General features: G+C 40.1%; 1 non-coding gene across 1 annotated transcript; it reads right to left on the bottom strand.

Moving 5' to 3' along the window:
- Positions 1–11345: 11345 nt before the first annotated feature.
- Positions 11346–11452, bottom strand: LOC148208228 (small nucleolar RNA R71). Its single transcript, XR_015789129.1, has one exon. It is a non-coding gene; the product is annotated as a small nucleolar RNA R71 (small nucleolar RNA).
- Between the last annotated feature and the right edge of the window lie 10221 nt (positions 11453–21673).

Here is a 21673-nt window from a genome sequence, read left to right as displayed (position 1 = left end):
GGTCCTCGCTCGTCATGTCTCCTCCGTCCAATCAACATGGTCGCCCACGAGTCCTTCACCTGAAACAATCATTGTAGAGGGGGGTGAGTATATTAAATATACTCCGTAAGTAGCCCTCACCACACACACACATCATACTCAACTATAACAAGAAACATTCGTAGTCATGCTTTTCAATACATCATGCATTCAAACATAAACACATTCCATAAAATTTAGTGACAACTACAGCCAGGAAGCACAATGTAGTCATGCTTTTCAATACATCATGCATTCAAACATAAACACATTCCATGAAATTTAGTGACAACTACAGCCAGGAAGCACGTTAACAACCAACCTCTATTCTCCCTAACATCACAAGTACCCCTACGCTTATCACAGTTATCCTAACCTCCCACAATTATCTCCTTCGAGTAGAGTCGGCTCATGACCATTTATACCCAGAGCCCCGACACTACTGCATCGGCCCTCGACCATTTATACCTGAGGCCCTGATGACTTCACCATCTATTGGCCCTTGACCATTTATACCCAAGTCCCCAATAGTCTTCCTCCCAAAGGACTCCTCGTATCGACCCTCGACCATTTATACCCGAGGCCTCGATACTCCATTAGTGACGTATCAGCCCCCGACCATTTATACTCGAGGCCCTGACACTCACTCCTTCACTCCATTAGTGGCGTATCAGCCCTCGACCATTTATACCCGAGGCCCTGACACCCACTCTTTCATTCCCTTCAAGAATCCAACTTTCACCAGAGTCTTACCATAAACTTTCTTATACCACTAACCCTGCATCTTTCAACACACAAGTACAATTCAGCATGCTTCCACAACATAGACAACTTTTAAAAACGAGATAATAACCCAATCACGCTCAATATCCTACATCATTATTTAACAAGTATTTTTAAGGATAATAGCTCACAAAAACACGCCGAACAAAATATGCATATCCAGGCAACCAACATTACCACAGCAATACTCAATCGTTTAGCAAAGCAGAAAAATCCCACCATTTTCATCGACAAACATTCAACACAACTCCAAGCACATCGACTAACGCAACGAGAATTACTTAGCACAATGACGTAACAAAATTTGCATAAAATGCTGCAAAACCATCGCGTTAGAGACCATTTAGCATACATCAACGCACGCACACGCCCCTTGTCTACTTACACACAATCGCGCCCTTAAGTTTTGCGTCGACCTCACACCTAAGCACACTAAAACAGAAAATACAGCACGTTACGTACGCTATTTCGCCTTCGAAATCAACTCTAAAAGGGTTCGAATGACGCATTATCACCACAGCCGACTTCGTATAGATGTGGGTCACCTAGATCTAGCTCTCTAAGGTGTGGGTAGCCGAAATCGAGCTTCGAACGGATGTGGGTCACCGTCAAACGTCCTAAACACCGTTGTAACGTACAAATCCCGCCGCTGGAGTTGTCGTTCGTCGGATTGTAGCAGCAGGTCGCCATCGTTTCGCCGCTTACCACCCGCTCGCCGTGCGCCGCCGCAGATCTGGCCCGTCGCCGTGTGCCGCCGCGAGGAGGTGCGGCGCTGGTTCGTTGCATACCGCCGAGATGTGCCGCCGCTGCTACAGACCACCGGGATGTCGGGGAGGTCGCGCCGCCGGTTCGAAAACGTGATACCCACGCCGGAAAAAGCCGCAAAGCAGCGGGAAGATGGCTGCTGCTCCGCCGCGACGCCGCCGTGCCCGCTGCTGACGAACTCGCCGCCGTGAGGTAAGGTCGCCGGTGAGGGAAAGTGAACTGGGGGGCGGCTGCTATCCACGTGAAGGAGAATGAAGGAGAAGATGGAGTCTAGGTTTTTTTCCCTTTTGTTTTTTTCTTTCTTTTTGTTTTAAAACCAACCCAACCCAAAAGCCCAATATATCCAAGCCCAAGAGGAGAAAGGAGTCCATTCCATCTTAAAACAAGGCCCACTACACGAAGTCCGGCGAATATAAATTTAATTGGAGTTTAGAGCCCGATGAATATGTATAAATTTAATTTAACAATTAATTTAGAAATTAAATGAAAAATCTCCTGATTCGAGACCAACTAACCTGAGGGACTCGGGGCGTTACATGACCCAACTTGAGTTACGAGCACTCGTGAAGGATTGACTCGTCATTAATGGTCGTATATCCATGGACACGAAACATTCTACAGTGAGAAGAGTGCAACTGCGGGTCTTTAGTGGAATGACTCGTACTTAACGAATCTTGATTAACTCGGTCAATGAGTTTGACCAATTAATCTTGCATCGTTGGAGCTTCTGATCTGTAGGTCCATTAGGTCCCCTTGCTAGCTCATAACGGGTAAAACGAGGATCAAGGTTTTGGTAGAATTTGAATTGTTCAAATTACTTAAGGGATTATATGTATATTGATACATTATAATATATAGTTAAATTATAAATTAAAACTATATATTATGAGAGAAATTATTTGAATGAGATTCAAATAAAATTAATATGAATAAGATTCATATTAAAACTATAGGTTAAAAATAATGTGCATAAGATGTACATTAGAACTATAGGTTATACGAGAGAAATGTTATAGAATATGATTCTATTTTTTTGTGATAAATAATTAAGTGTTAATTATTTATTTGATTTATATATATATATATATATGTATATATATTAATTATTAATTGGATTAATAATTAACTAATATTTATTAATTAATAGGATTAATTATTTATTTATTTATATATTAATTATTATATATATATTATTATATATATATTAATTATTATATATTTTATATATATATATATTTTATATATATATATATTTTATATATATATATATTTTATATATATATATATACTAATATTAATATTATTATTATTATTAACTCCCCTGCAAAATTGTAGGGGAGTGGGAGGTTTTGTGACGTGGGGAGTTACCCCACGTCATCCCTCTTCTTGTTCTTCAAGTGTGTTGGCGAAGAGATGAAGAGGTTACAGAACAGACCCAAGAAGAAACCCATCAATTCTCTCTCAAAATTCTCTCAATCTCTCCCTCTCTTCTATCAAGGTGCTACCACAAGCACGATCCCGAGACCCAAGAGGATAGCGAGGAAGATCTGGTGGTAGTGTTCGAGGGGAACTCACTGAAGAAACGTTCTTCAAATGTTTGATTTTTCCCCTGTATTTCCTTCTTTCAATTTCGGTTTTCTATCCCGAAAATCAGCAACGAAGGTCCGCTTCCGCTCCGGGATTCTCATCCCTTCAATTGGTATCAGAGCCAGGTTGTTGTTCTGATTTTTTGGGATCAAAATCGCTGTGTTTGGTGGGTGATTTCATATTTTCGAAATATGGGTTTGCGGGTTGGAAAATTTCTAGTTTTTGGCACTTAGATAGCGTTTTTATTCGTGATTCGATCATGTAAGGGCCCTGTGTTTTGGGCATTATGTTTCTGCTTTGTTTCTATAAGTTCGGGTCACTCGAAAGTCGTTTGTGGCGTCAGATTGGGCAAAAAGTTGCAGAAAACAGCAAAGAAGACGAAGCAGACTGCGCAGAGAGCGCCATGGCGCTGCGGGGACAGCACACAGCGCCATGGCACCATGCCAGGGCACCGCAGCGCTACCCTTAGGCGCCGAGGCGCTGTCCTGGGTGTTTTTCAACTCGGTTTCGAGGCTCCGGTTTGCGGTTCGAGGGCGGATGCAGTAGGTTTTCTTATTTTGTATTATTTTGTTTTCTTAGGGTGCCAAAAACCGTTCCAACTTTGCTATTTAATTATTTTATACATTATGAATGTATATTTTAATTAAAATCATATAGCATATTGTATGGCATATAGTTTTAAAATCCCACCATAGGTTACATGCATAATATGTATGTTTGATATATAGTATGTATGTATGGTCATGCATCATATAGTTATAAATGTTATAATGTATGTATCCATGTTTTATTTTCATAATTAATATAAGTGTTATATTAATTAGATGAAAATAAAGTTGCATTGAGCATGACATTATTTTGGATAATATAATTGTTATATTAATGTATGCTTTCAATGCATGTTTATAGTTTTAATTTCTTAAATTTTATAAGAGCTATAAAATGTGGTAGATAGAAATTAAAATCTATAATAAAGAGTTGCATGCAAACATAAAGTCTAAGTTAATTAATTTTAAAGGGGTTTAAAATTAATTAGACCTTAGGTTATCTCTTCTAATGTGATTAGGGGTAGTCTTTTATTTTGTTTTAAGTAGGTTTAAAATAAAATAATAAAAGACTAAATATAAAATGTTGTCTATACGGGAACCCTATCTAAGGAAGGTTTTGTCTAGGTTGAGGTATTTAAGCTGACCGTAAGGGAACACCTCTACCTGGGAACCGACCTAGGGGTTGAATTAGTCAATATTTTATATACAAGCAATAATGTTGTTGGTTTATTAAAGTGTTTAACAAACTAAAACATTATTGTACAACTTCCGACATAATAGTTATATTGGGCCGACTAAAATTCACTTAGTTAATTTCACTTAGCCAGGATTTATCTAAGTAATTTACCCTAGTCTTAGAATACTAAGTGGGAGCAAAAGATAATATGTAATATACAGCGTATATATTTGATATACAAAGTATATATAACATACTTTACTCTCCCTCTCATGTTCTCCTTTAAATTCACGCTGTGAGTTCCATGCTCGGCCTCGTGTCGCCCTAGGCGCAGCCTCCCTACGGAAGGTGTTTGCATGGTTCAATATCGAGGTGAATGGAGATAGTGTTCATAGTAAGTGGGAGAAGGACGTGTGACAACACATCCTGCGGTCTCCACCATTGGTTTGCACACCCAACACTTGGTGCTCTGTTCTTTTAGACAATGGCTTTTCGGCGAAACACAAGAGCTCACAACTATGAGGAACCGAATCCTAGGGGTGAGGGAGCAGCGGATCCGAATGTTCCCCCGGCAGTTCCTGGAGGGGTAGCACCCCCGGGCCCTCAGGTAGCTCCTCAGGGAGTTCCCCAGGTGAATCCCCAGGTGGCGTTGCTAGCTGAGGCATTGCAAGTATTGCTGGATAATGCGAATGGAGCCGGTGGAGCTCGGGTGCAGCAGCCTCGCCGGGCACAAATTCCGCAAGAGGAGGTTCAGTTTATCAGGGATTTCAAACGCTTTGGGCCACCCGTTTTCAACGGAGTGAGTGAGAGGCCTACTGCGGTCGAGGAATGGGTCAGGGAGTTGGAAGCCCTTTATGTGTATTTGGGATGCTCCGACGATTTCAAGGTCCGGGGAGCAGTGTTTATGCTTCGGGGAGAAGCAGTAAATTGGTGGGAGTCGGTGGCGGCAGCGGAGGATCACGCCAACGTACCCGTCACATGGGCAAGGTTTAAGGACCTACTCTATGGGTACTATTTCCCCGTGACTGTCAGGAATGAAAAACGGGCAGAGTTTCTCTGTCTCACTCAAGGAAGCCTAACTGTGGCCCAATACGAGAGGAAGTTCACGGAGCTGTCCCGTTTTGGAATCCAATATATTCCTACTGAGCAATTAAAGATTGACAAGGTCATTGATGGTTTGCGTAGGGAGATCAAGGGGCTACTTGTTCTCAAGGAACCAACTTCATATGCAGCGGCAGTCAGGTGTGCGTTGGTTATGGACAAATGTCTCGAGGAGCCTCAGTCTCAGTAGGTGATAGGCTCCAGCTCGGGGGTCAAGAGAAAATTTGCATCGTTCTCCTCCAGTCAACCCTCAAGAGGACACCAGCATCATGTGCAAAGGCAGATTGCTTCTCCAGTGTGCCCCTCTTGTAAGAAGAGCCATGCTGGGCCATGTTGGGCGGGAAAAAGAATATGTTACAGGTGCCAGAAGGAAGGACATTTCGCAAGGGAGTGTCCGATGACTGGCTCGAATACCCAAGCTTTAGGCCAGAGGATCCCTGCGACAGCGGCAGCTCAAGGTGGGACCCATAGGGCGCGCGTCTTTGCTCTCACCAGGGGGGATGTTGAGCATGCCGAGGCGATGGTCACAGGTACCTTTTCTTTGAGAGTCTTGAGCTGTGTGTATATGCTTGTGCTTTATTGCATGCGTGTTACTTTTACAGGGACTGTTTTAGTGCTTAGTATGCCTGCTTACGCATTATTTGACTCTGGATCTAGTCATTCTTTCATTGCTTCTACCTTTGTTCGACATGCGGACCTAGAGCTAGAATCGTTAGGCTTTTTGTTGTCGGTATCTACACCGTCAGGATCTGTGTTGGTCACTAGTCAAGTGGTGAAAGGAGGCCAGCTCTCTTTCGATGGTCAGACCTTGGAAGTGAAGTTAATCCAACTGGATATACAGGATTTCGATGTGATACTAGGCATGGATTGGTTGGCGGCTAACTGGGCTAGTATTTATTGCTCGAAGAAGGAAGTTAGCTTCCGCTTGCCCTCCGGACAAAACTTTACCTTTAAAGGAGTCAAGGCCGGGGTCCCGAGGGTGGTGTCGGCATTGAAGGCCAGCCATCTTCTCCAGCGTGGTGTCTGGGCCTATTTGGCTAGCGTTGTGGATGCAAGGAAGGTTGTGCCGAGCATTGAGGCAGTTCGTGTGGTTAATGAGTTCACTGACGTGTTCCCTGAGGACCTCCCCGGCTTGCCTCCGTCTCGTGAAGTGGACTTTTGTATAGAGTTGCTGCCAGGGACGGCTACCATCTCGAAAGCACCTTATCGAATGGCTTCGGCAGAGCTGAAAGAGCTGAAGCTACAGTTGGAAGAACTACTCGATAAGGGTTTCATCCGCCCAAGCGTGTCCCCTTGGGGTGCGCCCGTGCTCCTTGTTAAAAAGAAAGACGGTTCTATGCGACTTTGTATAGATTACAGGGAACTAAACAAAGTTACGGTTAAGAATAAGTATCCCCTACCTCGCATTGATGACCTTTTTGATCAGCTTCAGGGAGCGAAGGTGTTCTCGAAGATAGACTTGCGTTCGGGGTACCACCAGTTAAGGCTAAAGGAGGCTGACATTCCAAAGACAGCGTTCAGAACAAGGTATGGGCACAAGAATATTTATATATTATTAGATAATGTGTACGTAGTTTCTAAAATTAAAAGGAACTTGATTTTAATTTCTTGTTTGTTAGAATAGATGTATTCAATTTCATTTTATTTAAATGAAGCGTTCATTTCAAGAAATGGTGTTAATGTTTGTTCAGCTTTACTTGAAAACAACTTGTATGTGCTAAGACCAACCATAACTAAAGCAGTTTTAAATACCGAGTTGTTTAAAAATGCTAGAACTCAAACTAAAAGGCAAAAAGTTTCTCAAAAGGAAGATACCTATCTTTGGCACTTAAGATTAGGTCACATTAATCTCAATAGGATTGGGAGGTTGGTTAAGAATGACATTCTAAGTGAGTTAGAAGACGATTCTTTACCAGCATGTGAGTCTTGTCTTAAAGGCAAGATGAATAAAGACCTTTTACTGGAAAAGGTTATAGAGCCAAAGAGTCCTTAGAACTTAAACATTCAGACTTTTGTGGTCCGATGAATGTTAGAGCTTGAGGAGGGTATGAATACTTCATCTCGTTTATCAATGATTATTCAAGGTATGGTTATTTATACCTAATGCAACATAAGTCTGAAGCCCTTGAAAAGTTCAAGGAATACAAGACTGAAGTTGAAAATCAATTAGGTAAAACCATTAAAACACTTCGATCAGATCTGGGTGGAGAGTATATAGACTTGAGATTCCAGGACTATATGATAGAACATAGAATCACGTCCCAACTCTCAGCCTCTGGTACACCTCAACAAAACGGTGTATCAGAAAGGAGAAACAGAACCCTGTTGGACATGGTTCGATCAATGATGAGCTATGCTCAGTTGCCTAACTCGTTTTGGGGTTATGTAGTGGAAACTGCAGTTTATATTTTGAACGTAGTTCCATCAAAGAGTGTTTCTGAAACACCCTTTGAGCTATGGAAGGGTCGTAAACCTAGTTTACGTCACTTTCGCATTTGGGGATGCCCGGCATACGTGCTCATAACTAACCCGAAGAAACTGGAACCTCGTTCAAAAGTATGCCTATTCGTAGGTTACCCTAAAGAGACGAGAGGTGGTCTCTTCTTCGATCATAAAGAAAACATAGTGTTTGTATCGACAAATGCTACTTTCTTAGAAGAAGGCCATGTTTAATATCATAAACCACGGAGTAAGGTAGTAATTAACGAGATTTCCGAAGAGGCTACAAACACGTCAACAAGAGTTGTTGATCAAACTGGCACTACAACAAGAGTTGTTGATGAAGCCAGCACATCGCGTCAGTCACATCCACCTCAAGTGTTGAGGGTGCCTCGACGTAGTGGGAGGATTGTGTCACAACCTGACCGCTACGTGGGTTTAACTGAAACTCAAGTTGCCATACCTGATGACGGCGTCGAGGATCCATTAACCTATAAGAAGGCAATGGAAGATACTGGCAAGGACAAATGGGTCAAAGCAATGAACCTGGAAATGGAGTCGATGTACTTCAATTCCGTTTGGGAACTTGTAGATCAACCTGACGGGGTAAAACCCATAGGGTGCAAATGGATCTACAAGCGAAAACGCGACGCCGAAGGAAAGATACAGACCTATAAGGCGAGAATTGTGGCAAAAGGCTACACACAAAGGGAAGGGGTGGACTATGAAGAAACCTTCTCCCCTGTAGCTATGCTTAAGTCTATTAGAATACTTTTGTCCATTGCCACATATTATGACTATGAGATATGGCAAATGGACGTCAAGACTGCTTTTCTGAATGGCAATCTTGAAGAAAGTATTTATATGTCTCAACCCAAAGGGTTCATACAACAAGGTCAAGAGCAAAAGGTTTGCAAGCTTAAACGGTCCATATATGGACTAAAACAAGCATCTCGATCTTGGAACATAAGGTTCGATACTGCGATCAAATCTTATGGTTTTGACCAAAACGTTGATGAGCCTTATGTATACAAGAAGATCGTCAACAACACCTTAGCCTTTGATTACGCTTGTTTACATGCGTAAAAAGAAGGTTTTAGATGCTGTTTTTACAATGTTTCAGCTTTGTTTCGGATTTTTCTCGATCGTTTGAGTTCCAATTCATGCAAAATTCATATATTATGGTTTGTGGATGGCTTATATTGTATTTATGACATATTAGGACCATTTGGGATTGCAAATTAATCAAAAGAAGCAAAAAGACGGAAAAACCTTCATGGGAGGCGCCAGGCGCCTGGGAAGCCTGCAGAAAAACTGGTTTTCTTCCAACTTTGCCCTTAATGAAACGCGTCTTCCAATGCGTTTTGGTGGTTCCAACCGATGCATACGTGTAGAAGAAGTGTTCCACTATCAGTTTGAGCACGATTTGGTCAGTCAAAAGAGTTGGAAATGGGTGATTCACCATCGTTTTAGGATCTACCTAACCAATTCTGCACAGCTATAAATTCCAGCAACTTCTCCACCAAATTCATCAAGCCTTGCTTCCTTCTCTTGATCATTTTTAGTGTTTCTTTGTTGCTTTCTAAGTACTTTTGAGTTGCTTTCATTAGTTACTTTTGGTTTTTAAATCCCGAGCACTTTACATTCTTTTATTGAGCTTTGTTTTGTTTCCATTTGTACTTAGTCATTTTCTACTTATTCAAATATATAAAAATCCAGCACTTTGCTTATCTTCCCTTTGCCTTTACTTTATTTTTAGTTAAGAGAGTTGTGCTTTTGGAGGAAAGAGCACGTGACACTCTCCCTTGCTTGAAAGAGAAGGGCGAAGCTCTCAATCCCGATAAAAACTCTCCGTTAGTTAACTTTTGTTTTTCACACATGCATTCCACATTCAACCATTTTACTTGTTGTATTTTCTTCAATATGTCTTTCTAAATTCCCGTCTCTAGCCCGGTTATGGATAGTTAGCCTTTTATGTCTAAAAAGGGTTGCTAAGAAGTAGTGTTTTTACTTTCCATTCATTGCTCAACATGTTTTCCCAAAAAGTTAGGATTTAGAGAAGGCCACTGTAAGTCTTAACAAGTCAATACTGAAAAGGTTGCTTATTTGCATTGTTGAGTGGTTAAACCGAGGAGAGGAGCGCCTTAGACATAAGGGTTCCGCTTAAGTAGCCTAGACATAGGACCTTAACCCGAGGTTGCGACTATTTCCATCCTAAAACTAAGATATATCTCATAATAGACATATTAGGGAATGTCTTAGGACTTTGAACTTGCTTAGACATAAGTAAAGTGAGAAGCGTAGTCGTTAGTTTCTAAAGTAAAATGCATATTATCCTTAGCATGTCCTTGATTCTTTGTTGGCTAACTTGAAGTAAATCGGGCTAGGTTTTATCATTCTAAGTCCAAATCCCAAATCCAAACCATTATTTGTGACCACTTCCCATTTTACAAGAATCACTCATTCCAACATTCACTATTCTTTAAAACTTTAGAGTTTGGAAATTGTTTAGAAGTTCTTGAGGATCGATACTTGGATACTCCATCCATTTTATATTACTCTGACAGGTGTGCGCTTGCATCTATATAATTGTTACCACGCTTAGCGCGTGCGTTCAGCATAAACACCCAGTCAAGTTTTTGGCGCCGTTGCCGGGGACTTTAGTTTTAAAATTATTTTCAAATTCTTTTAGTTTTTATTTTTGTGAATTGTTGTTGGGTGTAATTTCCATCCACCGTTTTTGTTCTATATTTTTTGGTCGTTTATCTCACAAGGGTAAGTTAAAGTGCATGAGCACAAGATCTTTTCTTCTACCCCTTGACCCTGAGATTGAGCGGACCCTTCGAAAAACTCGAAAGGAGCAAAGACTTCGAAAACAACTAGAAAAGCAAAAAGAGAGAGAAGGTGAAATCAGTCCTGAAAGTGAGGTAGAGAGTACGAGCACATCAATGGCAGATATTCCACCTCGTGATCCGGTTGATCCACCTGCTGTTAACGGTAATATGAGGGATCATGCGAGAAATGATGAATTCAACCATATCCAGATGGCGGACAACAGAGACGTGGCAATGCGAGAATATGCCGCCACGGCTTTTCAGAACTTTGATTCAGGGATAGTCAACCCTATTCCAGCCCACGCAAACTTTGAGCTTAAACCAATGATGTTCCAAATGTTGCAGACAATTGGACATTTTGGAGGGCAGGAACATGAGGATCCACATGATCATCTGAAATCATTCATTCAAATTGCAAATGCATTTCGATTACCTGGTATAACAGACGATGCTCTGAGACTAACACTTTTTCCATTTTCTTTGAAGGACCAAGCTAGAGCATGGCTCAATGCATTTCCACCGGGATCCATCACCACATGGGGGTCGTTAGTGGAGAAGTTCTTAACAAAATTCTTCCCACCTACTCGCCACGCTGATATCAGAGAGGAGATCATCTCCTTTAGACAGTATGATCGTGAACCTGTTCACGAGGCGTGGGAGAGATTTAAAGAACTAATCAGGAAATGTCCGAACCATGGCTTGCCGGCATGCATCCAGATAGAACATTTCTTTAGAGGCTTAGATCATCCTACTAAGATGATGCTAAACAATGCTGCCAACGGAGCCTTTACAAAGAAGACATTCAACGAGATAGTTGACATCCTAAATGACTTAGCTTCACATAACGAACTATGGTGTTCGCAAAGATCTAGGGCAGCACCAAAGAAGCAAGATCCAGCTGGAGTTTTGGCTCTGGACATTGCGACCTCGTGCAAAAAGAGATGGTTACAATGAACCAGATGCTGAAAGAGATGGCATTAGGAATAAAAAATCCATTAGCCACGCCGATACAACCTGTGCAGTCGGATTATTGCACTTCTGCCCCTGTTTGCCAAGTCAACGATCTCATTTGTTCATTTTGCAGTGAAAACCATATCTATGATAATTGTCCACATAACCCTGCTTCTGTTTTTTATGTAGGACATGGGAACAATAGGAACTTTAACCCATATTCGAACACCTACAACCCAGGTTGGAGGCACCACCCTAATTTCTCATGGGGAGGACAAGGAGGTTCGAGCGGTTTTAATCAAGGGCAGAGCAACCAGAACAAGCAGCCCTATGTTCCACCTACACAGCAATACATCCCACCACCGCAACAGCAGTACAATCAGAGAACACAGACTCCACCAGTTCACAATAACAACTCAAATCTTGAGAATATGATGAAGGAGTACATGGCCCGAACCGACGCAGTGATACAATCCCAAGCGGCATCAATGAGGAATTTTGAGACCCAATTGGGACAACTTGCCAATGAATTGAAGAATAGACCACAAGGTTCTTTTCCAGGCCATACTGAATTACCAAAACGAGAAGGGAAAGAACAGTGCAAAGCTGTCACCCTCAGGAGTGGACTGGCATATGATGGACCAACAATGCCAACAGCAGATGTACAGATTCCGTCCACTGAACCAATTGTAAAGATACCAGAAAATCCAACAACACCAGAAAAAGAGAATATTAGAAAAGGTAATGAGGACACCCCGAGTGTTCCTCCACAGGTACAGCCTTCTTTTACCCCTACTCCCCCGTTTCCACAAAGATTAGTTAAGAAAAATAATGATTCCCAGTTTAGAAAATTTTTAGATATTTTAAAACAACTGCATATAAATATACCATTAGTAGATGCTCTAGAACAGATGCCAAATTATGCTAAGTTTTTGAAAGATATAGTTTCTAGGAAGAAAAAAATAGGAGAGCATGAACTGGTAGCCATGACAAAATGTAGTAGTGAAGCTGTAGGCAGCCCGCTACCCATGAAATGTAATGATCCTGGCAGTTTTACCATTCCATGTTCCATAGGAGAAAAAAACTTAGGTAGGGCATTATGTGATCTAGGCGCTAGCATTAATCTTATGCCATTATCAGTTTTCAAATCTTTAGGCATAGGAGAAGCTAGACCTACTACGGTTACCCTCCAACTAGCAGATAGATCTATCATAAGACCTGAGGGAAAGATAGAAGATGTTTTAGTCCAGGTGGACAAATTCATTTTCCCTGCGGACTTTATCATTCTAGATTGCGAGGCAGACTTAGACGTTCCCATTATTTTGGGAAGACCATTTCTAGCCACTGGGGATACAGTTTTTAATGTGAGGAAGGGAGAAATTACAATGAGGGTAAATAATGAAGAAGTTAAATTTAACGTTCTAGACGCCATGAAATTACCAGGAGACTTTGAAGAGTGCTCTGCTATAAATAGCTTGAATCCTGTTATGTTTGATTAGTTTTATGACTTATTAGTTACAGAGATTGAAGAAGAGCTTGATAAGATAGCAGAAGGACCAGAAGATGTGGCTAATCCTATTGAAAAAATACAAAAAGAAGAATGCAAGTCGTTACTTCCGTCCATAGTGTAACCACCCACGTTGGAGCAGAAGCCATTGCCGTCGCATTTGAAATATGCGTATCTAGGGGATAACGACACTTTACCAGTTATTATAGCTTCCAATTTATCACCTACTAAGGAATATTCTTTATTGCAGATTTTGGAGAAGCACAAAAAGGCCATTGGATGGACGATAGCAGATATCCGAGGGATAAGCCCGGCCTTTTGCATGCACAAAATTCTATTGGAAGAAGATGCTAAGAACTCTATTGAGAGTCAAAGGCGGTTAAACCCGAAGATGAAAGACGTTGTAAGGAAAGAAATTCTTAAATGGCTTGACGCCGGTGTTATATACCCAATATCCGACAGCAGCTGGGTAAGCCCAGTACAGTGTGTACCAAAGAAAGGGGGTATAACCGTGGTGGCCAACGAGGAGAATGAGCTCATCTCAACCCGAACTGTGAGCGGGTGGAGAGTTTGCATTGATTATCGCAAACTCAACAAGGTTACAAAGAAAGACCATTTTCCTCTCCCGTTTATTGACCAGATGCTCGACCGTCTGGCAGGTAAGGATTTCTATTGCTTTTTAGATGGATATTCGGGTTATAATCAAATTACTATTGCTCCAGAAGACCAAGAGAAGACAACATTTACGTGTCCGTATGGTACGTTCGCTTTTAGGCGAATGCCCTTTGGACTATGCAATGCACCCGCGACTTTTCAGAGGTGTATGATGGCCATCTTCTCTGACATGGTAGAAAATATTCTAGAAGTTTTTATGGATGACTTTTCTGTTTTTGGAAATTCTTTCGACGCTTGTTTAGTTAATCTGGAGAGAGTATTGGAGAGATGTGAACAAACAAACCTAGTCCTAAATTGGGAGAAGTGCCATTTCATGGTACAAGAGGGTATTGTTTTGGGTCACAAAATTTCCAAGCAAGGAATAGAGGTAGACCACGCTAAGATAGACATCATTTCAAAGCTACCTCCTCCTACAAATGTCAAAGGGATTAGAAGTCCTTTAGGGCATGGGGGATTTTACCGCCGCTTTATAAAAGACTTTGCTAAAATTTCTAAACCCTTGTGTCAATTGTTAGAACATGATAGACCATTTGTTTTTTATGATGACTGTTTAAAATCATTTGAAATGTTGAAAGTTGCTCTAAGTTCAGCCCCTATAATTATCGAACCTAATTGGGATTTACCTTTTGAGCTCATGTGTGATGCTAGTGATTATGCAATAGAAGCTATGTTAGGACAACGTAAAAACAAGATCTTGCATCTTGTGTATTATGCTAGTAAGACTCTGATCGGTGCACAACTCAATTACACTACTACTGAAAAGGAACTGTTAGCAGTTGTGTTCGCCTTTGATAAGTTTAGGTCTTACTTGATAGGCACAAAAGTCATTGTTTTTACTGACCATTCTGCTTTAAAATATTTATTTGCTAAAAAAGATGCTAAACCACGTTTGATACGGTGGATTTTGTTACTTCAAGAGTTTGATATTGAAGTTAGGGACAGGAAGGGTACTGAAAACCAAGTTGCTGATCACCTGTCTAGATTGGAATCCCCGCTCTGTGATGATGGAACTGTTATACGTGAACAGTTTATTGACGAGCAACTCTTGCGAGTTGATTCAGTTCCGTGGTATGCCGATATAGCAAATTATTTGGTAAGTCGAATAGTTCCTTATGAGTTCAACAAGCAACAGGTAAAGAAATTTTTAAATGAAGTTCGATGTTATCGTTGGGATGAGCCTTTTTTATATAAGCTAGGACCTGACAATATCTTACGCAGGTGTGTCGCAGAAGAAGAGCACGAGGCGATATTAGACGCTTGTCATATGTCTCCATATGGAGGACATTTTGCAGGACACAAAACCGCAGCCAAAGTTTTGCAAAGTGGGTTCTTTTGGCCCACTCTGTTCAAAGATGCACATAAGTTTGCCCAGGTTTGTGACAAATGCCAACGGACAGGTAATATATCTAAACGCCACGAAATGCCTCAAACCCCGATCCTGGAGATTGAAATATTTGATGTGTGGGGTATAGATTTTATGGGTCCATTTCCATCTTCTAATGGTAAGCTTTATATATTGTTAGCAGTAGATTATGTTTCGAAATGGATAGAAGCCATTGCAACTGCTACCAATGATTCCAAAGTTGTCATTCGTTTTCTGCAAAAGCACATTTTTACGCGTTATGGAACCCCGCGTTGTCTGATAAGCGATGGGGGGGCTCATTTTGTGAATAGGTCTATGCAAAAGTTGCTGACTAAATACAATGTGCGTCATAGGGTTGCAACAGCATATCATCCTCAGTCGAATGGGTTAGCCGAAATATCTAATAGGGAGATAAAAAACATTTTAGAAAAAACTGTAAATCTTAACCGTAGGGATTGGTCTTTTAAGCTTGATGATTCACTTTGGGCATATAGGACAGCATTTAAGACTCCCCTCGGCATGTCCCCCTATAGGCTAGTTTTTGGAAAAGCATGTCATTTGCCTCTTGAGCTAGAATATAAAGCATTTTGGGCTACTAAGAAATTAAATTTTGATTTGTTGGCTGCAGGTGAAGCGAGGAAGTTACAATTGTTGGAATTAGAAGAACACAGGCACTTTTCTTATGAGAATGCTAAGTTGTTTAAGGAAAAAAAACTAAACAGTGGCATGATAGGCGTCTTCGGCCGAACAATCTTCAAGAAGGTGATCTGGTTCTGTTATTCAACTCTAGGTTGAAACTTTTCCCTGGAAAACTTAAGTCTAGATGGTCTGGTCCCTTTCAAATTTTTAAAGTCTACCCATATGGGGCAGTGGATCTAGTTGACTCTAAGGGAAATGTTTTTAAAGTAAATGGGCAGAGACTTAAGCCGTATTTTGGAGAACCAGTGGATAGAGGAAAAACCTCTATTCAACTTTCAGGTCAATAAATTTTTGCGAAAAATGTTTTTTCCTTCTTATCCGTTTTTGAAAGAACAAAAGTAAAGGAAGGAAGTCTTTGTATCTTGTATTTTCTTTTTGTTTAATTATAAAGTTTTTCTTATTAAGAGAATGTTTGTGAAAACGTTGAAAAAAAAAAGAAAAAAAGAAAACGTTGAAAAAAAAAAAAGAATTATGCAGGCGCCTGGCGCCTGCCCTATTTTTCCAGCATTTCGAAAACTCTCAGGTTCGAGAAGTCGTGCAACATATCTACAACTTAAGGGCTTCATTGGATTTTGCGGTTTTACCTTCATGGCCTCCAACGCTAGCTGCTATCCTTGGTCATCCATCTCCCAGCATTGACACTAATCCTAGTCCACAACCTCCGACTTCATGAAGGGGAGATTTCTTCTTTGCTATTTTTTGTGTTTTCTTCTTTTTGTTAATGACGTAGTTTGCATATTCTAGCATTACTACGCATGTTTTTTTTTGTATTTGATTATGTTTCGAGCTCAGTTGAAGCATGAATAAATTAGTATCGTTTATCTTCTGATCACTTAAAGTATGCCTTCACTTAACCTTAGTTTAGCTTTTCACATGCCTATTTTGAAGCATCTGTGCTGTGCATGTGATTTCATGTCGATGATGATTATAAGAGATTGTTGAGTTTTCTGTTCTATTCCTGACTAAGCTTTGAGCTATTTCCTTTGTTTATGTGATAAACTCATTTTCTTTTATGTCTTTTTGATCTTTACAGACTTTAAGCTTTTTCTTTGCCCCTATATAGGAAGTCCTTGTCCTTTTTACTGTTAAGCTTTTTTTTCATCTGATGCAAAAGTCTTTTCCTAGTGTAGACACTGTCTCTCTTAAGTTTGGGGGAGACAGTCGTTGTGTCAGTCGTTGTTTCAAAAAGATAAGGTGTTATTTATATTTGAAAAATCATGCTATTTTCTTTTGAAAAAGAGTCAGTTGGAAAAACAAATGCTATTAAAAAAAGAAAGTGTTGAAAAAAAAAAACACAACAAACAATAAAAAAAAATTGCAAAAGAATAAAAAGAGTCTTGTTGAGAGAAAATAAGAGTGGGGAAAAGACTTGTGTTAGAAAGAAAAGAGCGGTAAAAACAATGAGAGTTAAAGAAAATGTATTTATGATTCCCGAGTCCTACTGTAGACACCCATTTAGTTTTAGGTTGGGTGTTGACTTTGAAAATAGCAGTAAAGATGGTGATAAGTGACTTCGTGTTTCTCATTGTCGTCGTTTTATGACCTAGCTGTTAGTTCAAAGTCTTTCTACGAGTAGCTGTGGTTGAAACCGATGTTAGTGTGTGGAAACCTCAGGGGCTAGTAGCCGGTCTGTCAGATGTAAAAGTCTTAGTGTAAGGAGGGAGTGTGCAGATTCCTTAGGGGTATTTGAAAACGTTTTCTACTTTTGAAAGAGAAAAAAGATTTTTGAAAGAAAAAGTTTTTATCATTTCAAACTTGGTTTATAGTGACTAAGTTTACAAAGGCAATAGAATGGTAGGCTCTGACATCTTTTCCTTGAGACAATTTATGATTGAACATCTCGGTTGCTTTTGCTTTTCCTTGTCCATGTGTTAGAAAGCTGATTAAAGTTGCTAAGTTTTGCTTGAGGACAAGCAAAAAGTTAAGTTTGGGGGTGTGATTACGCTTGTTTACATGCGTAAAAAGAAGGTTTTAGATGCTGTTTTTACAATTGTTCAGCTTTGTTTCGGATTTTTCTCGATCGTTTGAGTTCCAATTCATGCAAAATTCATATATTATGGTTTGTGGATGGCTTATATTGTATTTATGACATTTTAGGACCATTTGGGAGTGCAAATTAATCAAAAGAAGCAAAAAGACGGAAAAACCTTCATGGGAGGCGCCAGGCGCCTGGGAAGCCTGCAGAAAAACTGGTTTTCTTCCAACTTTGCCCTTAATGAAACGCGTCTTCCAATGCGTTTTGGTGGTTCCAACTGATGCATACGTGTAGAAGAAGTGTTCCACTATCAGTTTGAGCACGATTTGGTCAGTCAAAAGAGTTGGAAATGGGTGATTCACCATCGTTTTAGGACCTACCTAACCAATTCTGCACAGCTATAAATTCCAGCAACTTCTCCACCAAATTCATCAAGCCTTGCTTCCTTCTCTTGATCATTTTTAGTGTTTCTTTGTTGCTTTCTAAGTACTTTTGAGTTGCTTTCATTAGTTACTTTTGGTTTTTAAATCCCGAGCACTTTACATTCTTTTATTGAGCTTTGTTTTTTTTCCATTTGTACTTAGTCATTTTCTACTTATTCAAATATATAAAAATCCAGCACTTTGCTTATCTTCCCTTTGCCTTTACTTTATTTTTAGTTAAGAGAGTTGTGTTTTTGGAGGAAAGAGCACGTGACACTCTCCCTTGCTTGAAAGAGAAGGGCGAAGCTCTCAATCCCGATAAAAACTCTCCGTTAGTTAACTTTTGTTTTTCACACATGCATTCCACATTCAACCATTTTACTTGCTGTATTTTCTTCAATATGTCTTTCTAAATTCCCGTCTCTAGCCCGGTTATGGATAGTTAGCCTTTTATGTCTAAAAAGGGTTGCTAAGAAGTAGTGTTTTTACTTTCCATTCATTGCTCAACATGTTTTCCCAAAAAGTTAGGATTTAGAGAAGGCCACTGTAAGTCTTAACAAGTCAATACTGAAAAGGTTGCTTATTTGCATTGTTGAGTGGTTAAACCGAGGAGAGGAGCGCCTTAGACATAAGAGTTCCGCTTAAGTAGCCTAGACATAGGACCTTAACCCGAGGTTGCGACTATTTCCATCCTAAAACTAAGATATATCTCATAATAGACATATTAGGGAATGTCTTAGGACTTTGAACTTGCTTAGACATAAGTAAAGTGAGAAGCGTAGTCGTTAGTTTCTAAAGTAAAATGCATATTATCCTTAGCATGTCCTTGATTCTTTGTTGGCTAACTTGAAGTAAATCGGGCTAGGTTTTATCATTCTAAGTCCAAATCCCAAATCCAAACCATTATTTGTGACCACTTCCCATTTTACAAGAATCACTCATTCCAACATTCACTATTCTTTAAAACTTTAGAGTTTGGAAATTGTTTAGAAGTCCTTGAGGATCGATACTTGGATACTCCATCCATTTTATATTACTCTGACAGGTGTGCGCTTGCATCTATATAATTGTTACCACGCTTAGCGCGTGCGTTCAGCATAAACACCCAGTCAGCCTTCTTAGGGTTGTATATGGATGATATTCTACTCATTGGGAATAATGTAGGATACCTTACTGACATAAAGAAGTGGCTAGCGACTGAGTTCCAAATGAAGGATTTGGGAGAAGCTTAGTATGTTCTTGGCATCCAAATTCTAAGGGATCGCAAGAACAGAACGTTAGCCCTGTCTCAAGCAACTTATATCGACAAGATGCTTGCTCGATATTCGATGCAGAATTCCAAGAAAGGTTTATTACCCTTGAAGCATAGAATTCATTTGTCTAAGGAACAGTGTCCTAAGACACCTCAAGAAGTTGAGAATATGAGACGTATACCCTATGCTTCAACAGTGGGCAGCCTGATGTACGCTATGCTGTGCACTAGGCCTGACATTTGCTATGCGGTAGGGATAGTCAGTAGGTGATTACGCTTGTTTACATGCGTAAAAAGAAGCTTTTAGATGCTGTTTTTACTATGTTTTAACTTTGTTTCGGACTTTTTCTCGGTCGTTTGAGTTCCAATTCATGTAAAATTCATATATGATGGTTTGTGGTTGGCTTATATTGTATTTATGACATTTTATGACCATTTGGGAGTGCAAATTAATCAAAAGACGCAAAAAGTCGGAAACACCATCATTAGAGGCGTCAGGCGCCTGGGAGGCTACAGAAAAACTGGTTTTCTTCCAACTTTGCCCTTAATGAAACGCGTCTTCCAATGCGTTTTGGTGGTTCCAACCGATGCATACGTGTAGAAGAAGTGTTCCACTATCAGTTTGAGCACGATTTAGTCAGCCAAAGAAGTTGGAAATGGGTGATCCACCAGCGTTTTAGGACCTACCTAACCAATTCTGCACAACTATAAATTCCAGCAGCTTCTCCACCAAATTCATCAAGCCTTGCTTCCTTCTCTTGATCATTCTTAGTGTTTCTTTGTTGCTTTCTAAGTACTTTTGAGTTGCTTTCATTAGTTGCTTTTAGTTTTTAAATCCCAAGCACTTTACATTCCTTTATTGAGCTTTGTTTTGTTTCCGTTGTTACTTAGTTATTTTCTACCTATTCAAATTTATAAAAATCCAGCACTTAGCTTATCTTTACTTTGCCTTTACTTTATTTTTAGTTAAGAGAATTGTGTTTTTGGAGGAAAGAGCACGTGACACTCCCCTAAGAGAATGGCGAAGCTCTCAATCCCGAGCAAAACTCTCCGTTAGTTAACTTTTGTTTTTCACACATGCATTTCAATTTCAACCATTTTACTTGCTGTATTTTCTTCAATATGTCTTTCTAAATTCCCGTCTCTAGCCCGGTTATGGATAGTTAGCCTTTTATTTCTAAAAAGGGTTGCTAAGAATTAGTGTTTTTGCTTTCCACTCATTGCTCAACATGTTTTCCCAAAAAGTTAGGATTTAGAGAAGGCCACTGTAAGTCTTAACAAGTCAATACTGAAAAGGTTGCTTATTTGCATTGTTGAGTGGTTAAACCGAGGAGAGGAGCGCCTTAGACATAAGGGTTCCGGTTAAGTAGCTTAGACATAAGACCTTAACCCGAGGATGCGACTATTTCCATCCTAAAACTAAGATATCTCATAATAGACATATTAGGGAATGTCTTAGGACTTTGAACTTGCTTAGACATAAGTCAAGTGAAAAGCGTAGTCGTTGGTTCCTACAGTAAAATGCATATCGTCCTTAGCGTATCATTGATTCTTTGTTGGCTAACTTGAAGTAATTCGGGCTAGGTTTTACTATTATAAGACCAAATCCCAAATCCAAAACCATTATTTGTGACCACTTCCCATTTTACAAGAATCACTCATTTCAACGTTCACTATTCATTAAAACTTTAGAGTTTGGAAATTATTTAGAAGTCCTTGAGGATCGATACCTGGATACTCCATCCATTTTATATTACTCTGACAGGTGTGCGTTTGCATCTATAGAATTGTTACCACGCTTAGGGCGTGCGTTCAGCATAACCTCAGTCAGTAGGTACCAATCCAACCCAGGATATGATCACTGGACTGCTGTTAAGGGAATCCTCAAGTATCTAAGGCGAACGAGGGATTACAAGCTCGTGTATGGCGCTAAGAATTTGATCCTTACAGGATACACTGACTCTGACTTCCAAACAGACAATGATTCAAGGAAATTCAAGTCGGGGTCAGTATTCACTCTTAACGGAGGAGCGGTAGTTTGGCGAAGCATCAAACAAGGATGTATCGCAGACTCCACC

Source organism: Momordica charantia (assembly GCF_013281855.1).
Source record: "Momordica charantia cultivar OHB3-1 chromosome 11 unlocalized genomic scaffold, Mcharantia_2.0 BLBB01000011.1, whole genome shotgun sequence".
In the NCBI taxonomy this organism is placed as follows: Eukaryota; Viridiplantae; Streptophyta; class Magnoliopsida; order Cucurbitales; family Cucurbitaceae; genus Momordica; species Momordica charantia.
Note: the sequence above shows the minus strand (reverse complement) of the source record. Positions and strands in the feature narration are given on the sequence as shown.